Raw genomic sequence first — 12,833 nt, 5'->3', positions numbered from 1 at the left:
AAAAAGTAGATACTTATTTTACAGATGCTCCCCTTACAGAAATGTTGTAGGGTTCACAGCAATAATGCCTTAAAAATGGCCTATAAACTGAATACATTGTCATTAGATGCATTGAGCCTGTATTTATAATGATGATTCTAATAGTAATAACTGTGCAGGCAATTTGGATACATAGGTCTAGAGCTCAATCATGAAATCGAGGCTGAATTTCAAATTGAACTAGAATCTTACTCATTTTAATTTCATCTCAATGAGTATTTATTGCACAGGATTTCTGGGCTGGCATTCTTCTAGGTACTATAGATACAAAAATGAGATATTCTCCTTGAATTAAGGGACTCTTTTTTAGGATGGAAATAGAGTCATAAACAAAAATTATAATACCATGTAAAATAACCAAGATAACAGAGGCTAGGTGAATAAAGTTTTTTAGAAGCAGAGCAATTCAAGATATATTTTAAAAGTTTATGGGCTGCATTATTACTGGCAACAAAAAACTTTCTTTACTACCTCTCTTTACTGATCCCCATGGGGGAAAATATACATTCTTATGTCTTAGATTACACACTCTACAGAGTAGCTAAAAGTCAATAAGGAACTGAAATTGCTTTTTAACAATGATTATGTTAAATCTGACCATATAGAAAAGTAACAAAAAGGAGGCAGTTCTCTAATCTTTAATCCTGAAATGGGACCACTAGCCATGACTCAAAACTGTAGCATATATTGTGAACTGCTCATTGCTGTAATTGAGGTACAAAATGTTCTCAGAATGCAAATGAATGATATTCAGGGTACGTTATCTAGAACAGTCCAGGCAGCTGGAAAGTATTCCCAGTTACTTTGTTCATAGGAAATAACTACTCAGTAAATGTCTGATAAACTGAACAAGATTCCTTGACAGTAGTAGAGGAAGTGGGCACTGACTTTTCCCCTTTATCTACCACACTTTTGATTGGAAGTGTGTTCATGTGAAGTTGCTTCAGTCGTGTCCACCTCTAGGCGATCTTATGTACTGGGGCCTGCCAGGCTTCTCTGTGTGTGGAATTCTCCAGGCAAGAATACTGGAGTGGGCTGCCTTCCCCTCCTCCAGGGGATCTTCCCGACCCAGGGATCAAACCTGCATCTCTTATGTCTCTTGCATTGGCAGATGGGCTCTTTACTATTAGCACCACATGGGAAGCTCCTTGATTAGGAAACAAAATACCTAATATCATCTTCTCTATACACTGTCGTGGGTACTTAACAATTTTGGCATTACTGAATAGGTACTATATTACCAACGTGTACTTCCTAGACTGTCCATTGTCATTTCCCTTTCATGGATCTGCTAACCGAGAAACTACTCAGTATTGCCTATGCTAATGGCTCCAAGCCGTTTTAATCCAAATGGATCCTCAGTGATTCAAGAAGAATCAACGCAATTACAGCTACCATTTACATCAGAAAACCACATAGAGTTAGTAAGTAAAAAGCTCTACTATTCCACACCATGAACAGAGTGAATATAGCACACTTGGGCAGCATCTAAGATCTTTCAAGAATGAAGTCCAGAGAATCTCTCCCATTTTTGTGAGCTTTACTTTCAGGAAACCCAATAGGTCCTCACAATGAAGATGTAAGAAAGAGACTCTCATGGCTCTAGGAGACATAGGGCAAGAGTAATCATTGTGAAATATTAATATGACCAGATCCTTCTCCATAACAAAGGTCTGTTTTCCAAGAGAAAATGTTTTGCAAGAACCTTACCCCAGTTGTGGAAGAACATTCCTCCTATTACAGACCACTTTAGATTTCTTGTCTCATTTAAGAAAAAGCATGGTCCATTGGGGTCAGTACTTCAAGGAAATACATCGGGAATGCTTCTTCCAGGTATGACAATAGGGCAGGAGGGAAGAAGCTATATAACTGGAGAAACATTTGTGAAAGTCTCAACCCCAACCACTGAGTCTCAGCCTCAGTGTTTTAGAGGCCCACTAAAACACTGAGATCTAATCAAAAGATTGCAGAATGCATTCCCTTTCCCACATTCTACTCACACACCAGCAGAGTTCTGATATAATAGTACTGGATTACAGCTGAAAGATCTATAATCTCTTTTTCCTTCTCTTCTCTTTCTCTCTCTTTCTGAGGAGTACTTGGGGAAAACCAAAGTTAAGATGGGAGATAAAAACCAGGACACTAGAGGAATTTGAAAGCCTCTGGCATCCATAGCCATGGCTGACATTTAATATAGACCAATCTCTGGTCAGATTAGCATAAATTCTTATAATAAAGGCCATTTGCTACAGTTCTTATTACCTGATTCAACATGTGAGACTTTCAACAACAAAAATTTAAAAGCAAGAAAAAACACTGTATAAAGAGGTAAAACAATGATCAGATCCAAACTCAACTATGACACAGATGTTAGCATTATCAGATGAGAAATGTAACTTAACTAAGATTAGTATGTTAAAGGTTTAATGGAAAAAGTATACACCATGCAAGAAAAGATGGTTAATATAAGCAGAGAAAGGGAAACTAAGAAAAATATAAAGGAAAGTCTAGAAATAAAAAATGTTATAACAAAAATGAAGAATACATTTAATTTAGATTAGTTAAAAATGAGTAGTAGAAACTCTACGGAAACCACGCAGTACGTTTTCAAATAAGTATTCAGGGCATGCTAAGAGAGAAAAGAGAATAGAGTCATAGAAGTTGACAGTAAAACCAAAACAAACAAAAAAAAAAAACAGAGGAGGAAAAAGAAACAAATCACAAATACAATAGAAAATGATTGCAAACACAGTAGGCATAACATGGAGACATTATTCCAACTATATCAATAATCACTTTAAATGTGATTGCTTGAAATACAGTAATTAAAAGACAGAGATTGTCAGAGTGGGTTAAAAAAAAGGTTAAAAAAACTCCAAATTTGATGTTTATTAAAAATCCTTTTTAAATACAAACACTCAAATAGATTAAAAGTAAAAGGGATGGAGAAAGATACACCATAATAATCAAAAGAAAACTGGATTAGTTACATTCATTACAAACAAAGCTGACTTTAGAAAAGGAAGATTAGCAGGGATTAAATTTGGCATTATGTGACGATAAAGGTACAAATTCTCCAGTTGGTTGTTGTTGGTCGTGTGCGTTCTCAGTTGTGTCCGACTCTTTGTGACCCCCACAGACTGTAGCCCACTGGACTCCTCTGTCCATGGGATTTTCCAGGCAATAATACTGGAGTGGGTTGCCATTTCTTCCTCCAAGGGATCTTCCCGACCCAGGGATTGAACCTGCATCTCTTGCATTGCAGGTGGATGCTTTACCATTGAGCCACTGGGGAAGCCAAATTCTCCAGAAGACACAACAATTCTAAATGTGTATGTGTAACAGAAGACAAATCTGACTCCATATTGGATCTATTCCTTTAGTTCTATCCTTTGTGCTCTGTTGCCTGTGCTTAGTCATACTGGCTCTGCACCTTTCTTTCATCAAACAGTAAACTAGTGTTGCCTATAGCAACACTTTCTCAAAGCTCTGTCTTCCAGGCTTGACATTTAAAGGCATGTATGTGCTTAGTTGCTCAGTCGTGTCTGACTTTTTGCGACCCTATGGACTGTAGCCTGCTAGGTTCCTCTGTCCATGGGGATTCCGCAGGCAAGAACAGTGGAGTGGGTTGCCATGCCCTCCTCCAGGGGATCTTCCCAATCCAGGGATCGAACCCAGGTCTACCACATTGTATAACTCTTTTCACATATATATATAAAGATGATAAGTTGCAGAACGGAAAATAACATTCATTTTTTTGAAGCTTTACAGGGATGTTATGATCAGATGTATGTCGACAACTGCAAGAACAGTTATCACATCTCCTCCAGAGTCTGGCCAGCACCAAGAGGTCTGAGATAACCAGCCACACCTTTAGTATAAAAGAAGCTGGACTTCTAACCCAGGTGGGATGGTTCAATAGTCTACCACCTTCTCTGCCTGCTGCTTTCTCGAATAAAATCATTATTCTTTTGCCCCAACAACTTATCTCTTATTTATTGGCCTGTTAAGCAGTGAGGAGTATGTTCGTGGACTGGGCAATGTATACACTTAACACAAGAGTATAGACACACTTGAAATGAACACTAATATAACTGAAAGGAGAAACAGGCATTCCCACTATTGTAACTGGAGACTTAACCACCCCTCTTTCAGTACCTGATACACAAAACAGGTAGAGAATCAGTGAAGATACTTATACTATTAACCAACTATTAGCCAACTTAATGCATAAAAATTTCATTCAACTATAGGAGAATAAACATTCTTCTCAAGCTCACAAAGAACATTCAACAAAGTTGATTGCATTCTGGGCCATAAAATGTACATTAATAAATTTATAAAACTAGAAATCACAAAGCTATGTTTTCATGTTGCAGTAGAATCAAACTAGACATCAGTAACAGAAAATATAACTATCAAATCTCAAAATATTTGCAGACTAAATAACACGAGTTAAATGAGAAATCTTAAGTTTAAAAATATTTTGAACTAAATGAAAATAAAACCTATCACAATTATAAAAATTTGTAAGATGTATCAAAACCAGTGCTTAAAAGGAAATTTATAGTATTAAATGCATATTTTAGAAAATAATGAAGATCTAAAGCCTATAACCTATGCAATATAAGCTTAAAGGAAGCAGAAGGAAATACAATAATAAAAATAAAAGCAATAAATCAATAAAACTTAAAAATAAGAAAACAATAGAGAAAAATCCATGAAACCAAAAAACTGGTTATTTGAAAAGATCAATAAAAGGGATGACTCTTTAGCTTGGCTAAGTGAAAATAAAAGGGAAAAGAAACAAACAATGTGGGAGCCAGGTTTCTCACAGTTGGAGGGGAAATTTACAAATAAACAAGGGGAAGAGGCTAGAAGAATCCAGGTGGTAATGGATTAGAGTTGAGGACATCAGTATTAACTCACAATTAGCTTAACATACATACAGATGGTTACATATGGAAATATTTATAGCTATGTTTATACGGATGAGTTAGCATACACATATATATTTCCTCTGTCAGATGAGAGGGTCTAGAAACAAAACACCCAATAGTAATAAACTTGCATATGCACATTACCCAGAACTTGGTTTCTAATATTCTTCTGTGAAAGAAACCAATGCAGCTTGAGAGATGGCTGGACTATAAATGATAAACTTTTAACATCTTAAAGTAAGGGAGTGCTAAACACACACACAATGCTGTAATATGTCAAAGAGATAACAAAAGCCAGCTGGAAAAGCTCGTATTCATCAATAAGAGCACACAATAAATAAAACAGTATTGAATAATAATCCCAAATTTAAAATAAATGTCCATGAATCCATACTGATACAGAAGAGTGATTACTTAAATAAATAATTCTGGGAGAATAGACAAATCTCCCATGCAGAACTCCAAATAATTTATTTGGCTACTGCACCATCTAACTTTTACTCCTTGGATATGGGATTAACATAGTGACTTTCTTCCAAATAATAAAGTATAGTAAGGTGAGAGGGAGTAACTTTACAGAAAAGAAACCTGAAAAACAATACGTGAACCAGGTGATCAAGTCATGTCATCAAAAGGACATAAGCAGTCATGTCATGTCGATATTCAGAGAAGGCAATGGCACCCCACTCCAGGACTCTTGCCTGGCAAATCCCATGGATGGAGGAGCCTGGTAGGCTGTAGTCCATGGGGTCGCTAAGAGTCGGACACGATTGAGCGACTTCACTTTCACGCATTGGAGAAGGAAATGGCGACCCACTCCAGTGTTCCTGCCTGGAGAACCCCAGGGACGGCGAAGCCTGGTGGGCTGCTGTCTATGGGGTCGCACAGAGTCGGACACGACTGAAGTGACATAGCAGTAGCATGTTAATATTAACTGTTTGTGCCCTTGATGCAATGTGATGAGAATGCTACTTTAACTCTGTGACCTTCCTCCCTCACACCCATAACTCCAGCCTGATTATAAGAAAAACACGAGACAAATTTCAACAGAGTTGACATTCTACAAAATATTTGATAAATATTCTTCAAAAATGTCAACGTCATCAAAAACAAGAAAGTCAGAAATCCTAACAGTGAAGAGGAGACACAGAAGATATGAAAACTAAATGTAATGTGGTATCTTGGATGGGATAATGGCACAGAGAATATTAGGTAAAATAAGGAAACAAAGGTAGGGACTGTAATTAATAATGATGAATCTATATTGATTTATTAATTGTAATAAATTACCTTATTAATGTAAGATGTTAATAATAGAGCAAAGAGGATATGGTGAATTCTTTAGTAATAGTAATCTTTGCATTTTTCTGTATATCTTAAATTATTTAAAAATTTATAAAAATTATTTATTTGCAGTTGGACAAGATGGTACTCAGTATATTTATTTTAACCCTCATGTTCAGTGATTTTGAAATAAGTGACAAATAGCAGAAGGATGCATATATATCTATTAAAATTATACATATGTTGAGAGAGACAAACTAGAAATATGTACATATTGCATGGTTGTGTGGATATATCTATGTAGATCTAACAGCGTCTGATCTGATCTGATCTGATCTGATAAGACAATGCTAAGAGTAGTTATCTCTGCTAGCGGGAAGCTGCTGTATAACACAGGATGCCCAGCTTGGTACTCTGTGACAACACAGAGAGGTGGCATGGCAGGGAAAGGGAGGCTCAAGAGGGAGGGGATGCTGCTGCTGCTAAGTCGCTTCAGTCGTGTCCGACTCTGTGCAACTTCATAGACAGCAGCCCACCAGGCTCCCCCATCCCTGGGATTCTCCAGGCAAGAACACTGGAGTGGGTTGCCATTTCCTCCTCCAATGCAGGAAAGTGAAAGTGAAAGTGAAAGTGAAATCGCTCAGTCGTGTCCGACTCTTAGCGACCCCATGGACTGCAGCCCACCAGGCTCCTCCATCCATGGGATTTTCCAGGCAAGAGTACTGGAGTGGGGTGCCATTGCCTTCTCCGAGGGAGGGGATACATATATATATAATTATGACTGATTCGTGTTGAGGTACAGCAGAGACCTCTATAGCATTTTAAAGCAATTATTCTCCAATTAAAAAAAAAAGTAGTTCTCTCTGGATGATATGATTATGGACAATTTTTACTTTCTTCATTTTATTGATAGTATTTTAAAAAAAACCGACCAAGGACCAATTGCTTTTGTAAAATAAAAACAAGCCAATAAAAGCCTTTATTTTAAAATCAATGAATATCCATGATGAGTGATGCCTATCTGGTCTATGTGCCCTTCCTTCGATCTAACCAATTCTTGATGCTTATTTCTATCATTCTGTTTACAAAATATTATGTATTTATTTGTCTGTCTTCCTTCCTAGATTATACAATTCTTAAGGACAAACAAAATTTGTCACTTCTGTATTGCTACTGTCCAGTACAAAGCCTGGAATGTTGTTCATTTAGGGGCATAGGCAGAGGACAATGCAATGGGAAATCTTGGGCAAGTAACTGAAGTAACTGATTCAGTTTTCTCATATGTACAATGAGGAATCTGGGCTACTTCCATCTCTGGGGTTCCTTCCAGATCTAAGATTCAACATTCTCTACCCATCTCAATGAATTAGGCATAATTTCACAAAATAAGAACTCCAGGGAAATTATGTTACTTGCCCAACTTCTTCTTTTGCATCTTCTGGAAGATGATAGAAGATTGAGATTCAGGAAATGTCTGCTCAGTGGGAATTGGTTCAGAAAGCCTTTTCACTGTAGGTTTTAAATAATTTATTATTTGTAGTTAAATTTGTCCTTGAAAATTTACAAAGGTTTGAACAAATTAGAGTGGTTAAACTATGGAAGGATTTAATATGAGGATAATTATTTCATTAAGGCCCTACTGAAATTATTCTTGAAAAACTTTCTGCAATATGCAGAAAATACTCTATGTGATAAAGCAAGGATATTGCTATATGTGTGTCATTCTGATTACATTGTTGTTTCCTTGGACCTGAGATTAAGGAAGAATGATGAAAAAGGACAAGTCACTTGCACATTTTGAAGTCAAACCCTGAGACCCTTCCAACATCAGTAGTTCTGCCATCTCTTAAATCAGCATCATTCTCCAGTTTTCCTACTCCTATTTCCCACTGACACAGATCCCTTGAAACATCAAGTTCATCTACAAGAGCCTATTATCATTTGTTTGAGTTTTCTATCGAGCTGCAACAAAGTACTACAAGTTTAGTAGCTTAAGACAGCGCAAATTATAATGTCTTAAAATTCTACAGGTCAGAAATCCAAAATGGGCCTCGCTGGGCTAAATTAAAGGGTTAGCAAGTTTGTGTTCCTTTCTGAGGGCTCATGAGAAGAATCCATTTCCTGCCTTTTCCAGTTTGTAGAGGTTACCCACATTCTTCCAGTCCTGGCTCCTTTCTCCAGCTTCAGCACAGCATCTTCCAATCTCTCCCTGATACTGACATTCTATTCATGTCATCACCTCTCCTATCCTGACTCTGACACTCTGCCCTCTCTCGGATAAGGGAGTTTACAGTCCGGTTGGGCCCACCCAGATAATCTCCCCACCTCTAGATCCTTAATTTATTCATATCTACAAAGTCTCTTTTGATCCGTAAGGTAATACATTGACAACTTTGGGATGAGGACTGTGTTTCTGTCTACCATGTATATGCTTTTCTCTCATTATCCAACAGAGTGGACACCTCTATCCAACAATCGGAAAGGAGGGCAAACAGAAGGCACACATACATGTGTATGTGTGTGTGTGTGTGTGTGTGTGGGGGGGTATATATATGTAAAGTAATTGTATTTATATGCTGATATATAAATATATATATACATGTAAATATGTTCTATTGTCTTATTAAAATAATTTCATTAGTATTTAGTATGTCTCATTAATTAGCAACTTAAAGTTGAGGTACTAAAATATCATTCTGATTATAGCATTCTGAATATTCTTCTGAATGACATCCTTACACAAAAATATCACCATCTGGAAATCAGAAATGGAGCATCGTACTTATAAGCAGTTTTTACCTCCTGGAGTTTCTCTCTCTTTCTCTCTCTCACTCTTTCTCCCCAACAACCCACCCCTCTACCCCCCGCCCCCAAACACACACACACACACACCTCTCTCCTTTCCTGGAATTAGCTACTGCTCATGACCACATTTTTTTTTGTCATTCTCAGCTGCAACTCCAGATTCTCATTTTGATTTGCTTCCATCCATGGCTTGGTAAAGAATCCGCCTGCAATTCAGGAGACCCCGGTTTGATTCCTGGGTCAGGACGATCCACTGGAGAAGGGATAGGCTACCCACTCCAGTATTCTTGGGCTTACCTGGTGGCTCAGCTGGTAAAGAATCTGCCTGCAATGTGGGAGTCCTGGGTTCGATCCCTGGGTTGGGAAGATTCCCTAGGGAAGGGAAAGGCTACCCACTCCAGTATTCTGGCCTGGAGAATTCCATGGACTATACATACATACAAGGAGTCAGACACGACTGAGCAACTTTCACCTTTCACTTTTTTCATGGAGAATTAATTCTCCTTTTTCTGTCTGTTCCTTGGTGAACTTTTCAATCTCCTCATCACCAATGACATTTAACGTCATTTTGTTTCTAACAGCTGCAGTCCCCTCAATTTCACCTTCATTCAACTCAAGCCTGTTAGCTTAGTTTCAGTGAAAAGATTATTACAGATAGGAAGAGAGAGAAAGCAAGCTGATTTCCTGTGTCTCTTCTCTCAGAGATCAGGGAGAGCATTCAGGTTGCTATGGCACAAAGGAAAGATTCTGACAAACAGTCTTACCTCCTTCAGCTGGAGTAGAGCTGAGGGAACAAGAAAAGTTTATTCCCTAAAGAAACCAATTGTCACAGTCCTGTCCACCAGCACCATCCACTAGTAACAAAAGCTCAACTGCCGAACTATCTGAAAGTTGTATAGGTGGACAGTTCCTGCAGGAAAGTCAGTAGCATTTGCTTAATCTTGCATAACATTTTCATAATCCATGCCCATTTGTCCTAAGGCGGGGGGGGCGGGGGGGACTTGTTTTCCTGATCTTTTATATCAGGAAGAATTTGAAACAGGGAACTTAGACAGTGAAACTCCTTCAGACAAATGAACCAGACTAGAGGAGACTTCCTGCATTCCTTGGCCCCACAAGATTTTTGGAGATCTACTTTGTGCCAGACCATGGGCTGGGAAAAGGAAATGTGAAGATAAATCACTCTTCCCTCTCCAATGGAGCTTGCTGCCTTTGGAGGGCCACAGTCAGTGGTTCCCATGGAGGAATACTGAGGGCAGAGAGGTAGAGGGGATGTACCATCTAATGGGAACTTGAGAAGGCTTCCCTTCACCAGGGACATAATGCCTGCCATGAGTTTTGAAGCATGATTAAGAGCTTTCCTGATGAATAAAGATTGAGCTAGGCTTAGAGAATGCATAAACAAAGGCACACAATTATTGAACTGGGTGATACATTTGGGGAACTGCAAGTTGTCTGTATGGCTGAAAGGCAGAGTGTGGGATAGCAAAGGGGCAAGATAAGGCTGAAGAAAAAGGAATTCTCACCTGGTGGGCTGACTTATGACTTAGAAAACAATAATTGTGAATCTGGCTACTTATAACGATTCTACACTTTAGTGTCTGAACTCAGCTTATCATTTGTAATTGTGAGAGGGAAACATTGAAGGGAAGAGTTCAACATATATTTAGTTACTCTGTATTCTCACAAAATGAGTGGTTTGGTTGGTTAAATGACTTAGCTTGAATTAGAACACTGAAATACCAACTTCCAAATAATTAGAATTATTAAAATTTGTTAAATATTAAAGCTGTCATTAGCACATGGGAATTTTCCTCTGACACTTTGGAAGGATCTTCAAGGCTTTAGAAAGGATTGGGACTATGATCAGCATGAGTACAACTCTGTGTAAGGTCCAAGTTGATTGCCCACAAGATCTGCTGGGGAAGAGGTGTTCAGTTTTCCTAGCCTAAAAATCACTTGCACTTACGTATTTTTATACTTTTGTGTCCTGAGAAAACTCCTGACAGATTGAATTTGGATCAGCATAATAAATGAAGCATTGCACTAATAATGTTAATACAAACAATCAGGATAAACCACATTTCCCCACCTGATCTAACAAACATATGGTCTTGCGGTTGAAACTTGGCAAGTTAATTGTCATAAGAACCCTGAAAGGAAGGTGGAATGAATTGGTAATTTTATCCCTAGGTCAGACCTCAGTCCTTGACATTTCCCTGTTCCCACAGACTGGCAAATCCGTAAACTAGCAAGCACATTCTGTTGACAACATTTCTTCCTTGGTGAATTCACATTAGTGATTATAATATGCTCCATTAGTATTAGCCTTACAGATTCATTAAGTGCTTTCACATACATTAATTTTACTTTGTTTCTGTAGACTTGCCCTTACCCAGGGCAGGAAACTTGTTGTTTTTTTATTGTTTGTTTGTTTGTTTGTTTTCTCCTTCTACGTTTAGTCCCTTGGACTGCAAGGATATCCAACCAGTCCATCCTAAAGGAAATCAGTCCTTAATATTCATTGGAAGGACTGATGCTGAAGCTGAAATGCCAATACTTTGGCCACCTGATGCAAAGAACTGACTCATTGAAAAAGACCCCGATGCTGGGAAAGATTGAAGGCGGGAAGAGAAGGGGACGACAGAGGATGAGATGGTTGGATGGTATCACCGACTCAATGGACACGAGTTTGAGTAAACTCTGGGAGTTGGTGTTGGACAGGGAGGCCTTGCGTGCTGCAGTCCATGGGGTTGCAAAGAGTCGGATACGACTGAGCAACTGAACTGAACTGACTGACTGACGTTTAATATATAAGAAGCTAACACTCAGAAAGGTGACTTGCTTTGTCCAACGTCACATGACCCGAACCACAATGCTGGCTTCTATCTCCAAGTCTGAGTACCCTTTTGCAGTATCACTGCTTGAGGACATTTCCTTTGAAGGGAGCTGTCCACAGTTAGTAATGTGTACTTGGATGGTCTCCAGGAACTCCTGAAAATTTTCCAGAGTTCTCAAGTGATTTTGGATGGCACAATGTCCATGTTCCCTTAGCCACCTCCAATGTCCTGACCGGTACATCACTTCATAAAACTGGCTGTTTCCTTCCACCTTGGCTTTGACCTCTCTTGTACTCACCTGGCTTTCCTAGGTTCTGTCTCCTGCCTCTACTTGGACTCCCTCTCCCTCTAGCATCTTAGAATTTCATATCTCTTTTGAATGCCTTTAATGCATCTTGTGTACATGATTATAATATCACTTGTCTATGTGACTTTCTTATCCAGTAGACTTGAAAATGCTGTACAATTGAGCCAATAACTTAACTTTGTTCATAGCCTTGCACTTGTTAACCCCAGAAAATGCTGCTGCTGCTAAGTCACTTCAGTTGTGTCCGACTCCGTGTGATCCCACAGATGGCAGCCTGCCAGGCTCCCCTGTCCCTGGGATTCTCCAGGCAAGAACACAGGAGTGGGTTGCCATTTCCTTCTCCAATGCATAAAAGTGAAAAGTGAAAGTGAAGTCGCTCAGTCGTGTCCGACCCTCAGCAACCCCATGGACTGCAGCCTTCCAGGCTCCTTCATCCATGGGATTTTTCCAGGCAAGAGTTCTGGAGTGGGGTGCCACTGCCTTCTCCAACCCCAGAAAATAATCCTCTGTATTTCTGATCTCAATAAATGATATAACCATTTACTCAGAGTCCAAGTCAGAAACATGGGAGTTATTTAAGGTGTATAGGCATATATCTGGAGAAGGCAATGGCACCCA

The 12,833-nt window shown here is 38.9% G+C and overlaps 1 protein-coding gene across 2 annotated transcripts in view; it reads right to left on the bottom strand.

The window, feature by feature from the left end:
• The window catches only part of ITPRID1 (ITPR interacting domain containing 1), a 136,654-nt gene extending 126,680 nt beyond the window's left edge, over nucleotides 1-9,974 (bottom strand). For both annotated transcript variants that reach the window (XM_070369501.1, XM_005889132.2), the window contains exon 1: nucleotides 9,833-9,974. The gene's annotated coding sequence lies outside the window, so the exon portion shown is untranslated. The remainder of the gene's footprint in view (nucleotides 1-9,832) is intronic.
• Between the last annotated feature and the right edge of the window lie 2,859 nt (nucleotides 9,975-12,833).

Source organism: Bos mutus, chromosome 4, assembly GCF_027580195.1.
Source record: "Bos mutus isolate GX-2022 chromosome 4, NWIPB_WYAK_1.1, whole genome shotgun sequence".
Taxonomy (NCBI): Eukaryota; Metazoa; Chordata; class Mammalia; order Artiodactyla; family Bovidae; genus Bos; species Bos mutus.
The sequence above is the reverse complement of the archived record's forward strand: the minus strand, read 5'-3'. Positions and strand labels throughout refer to the sequence as shown.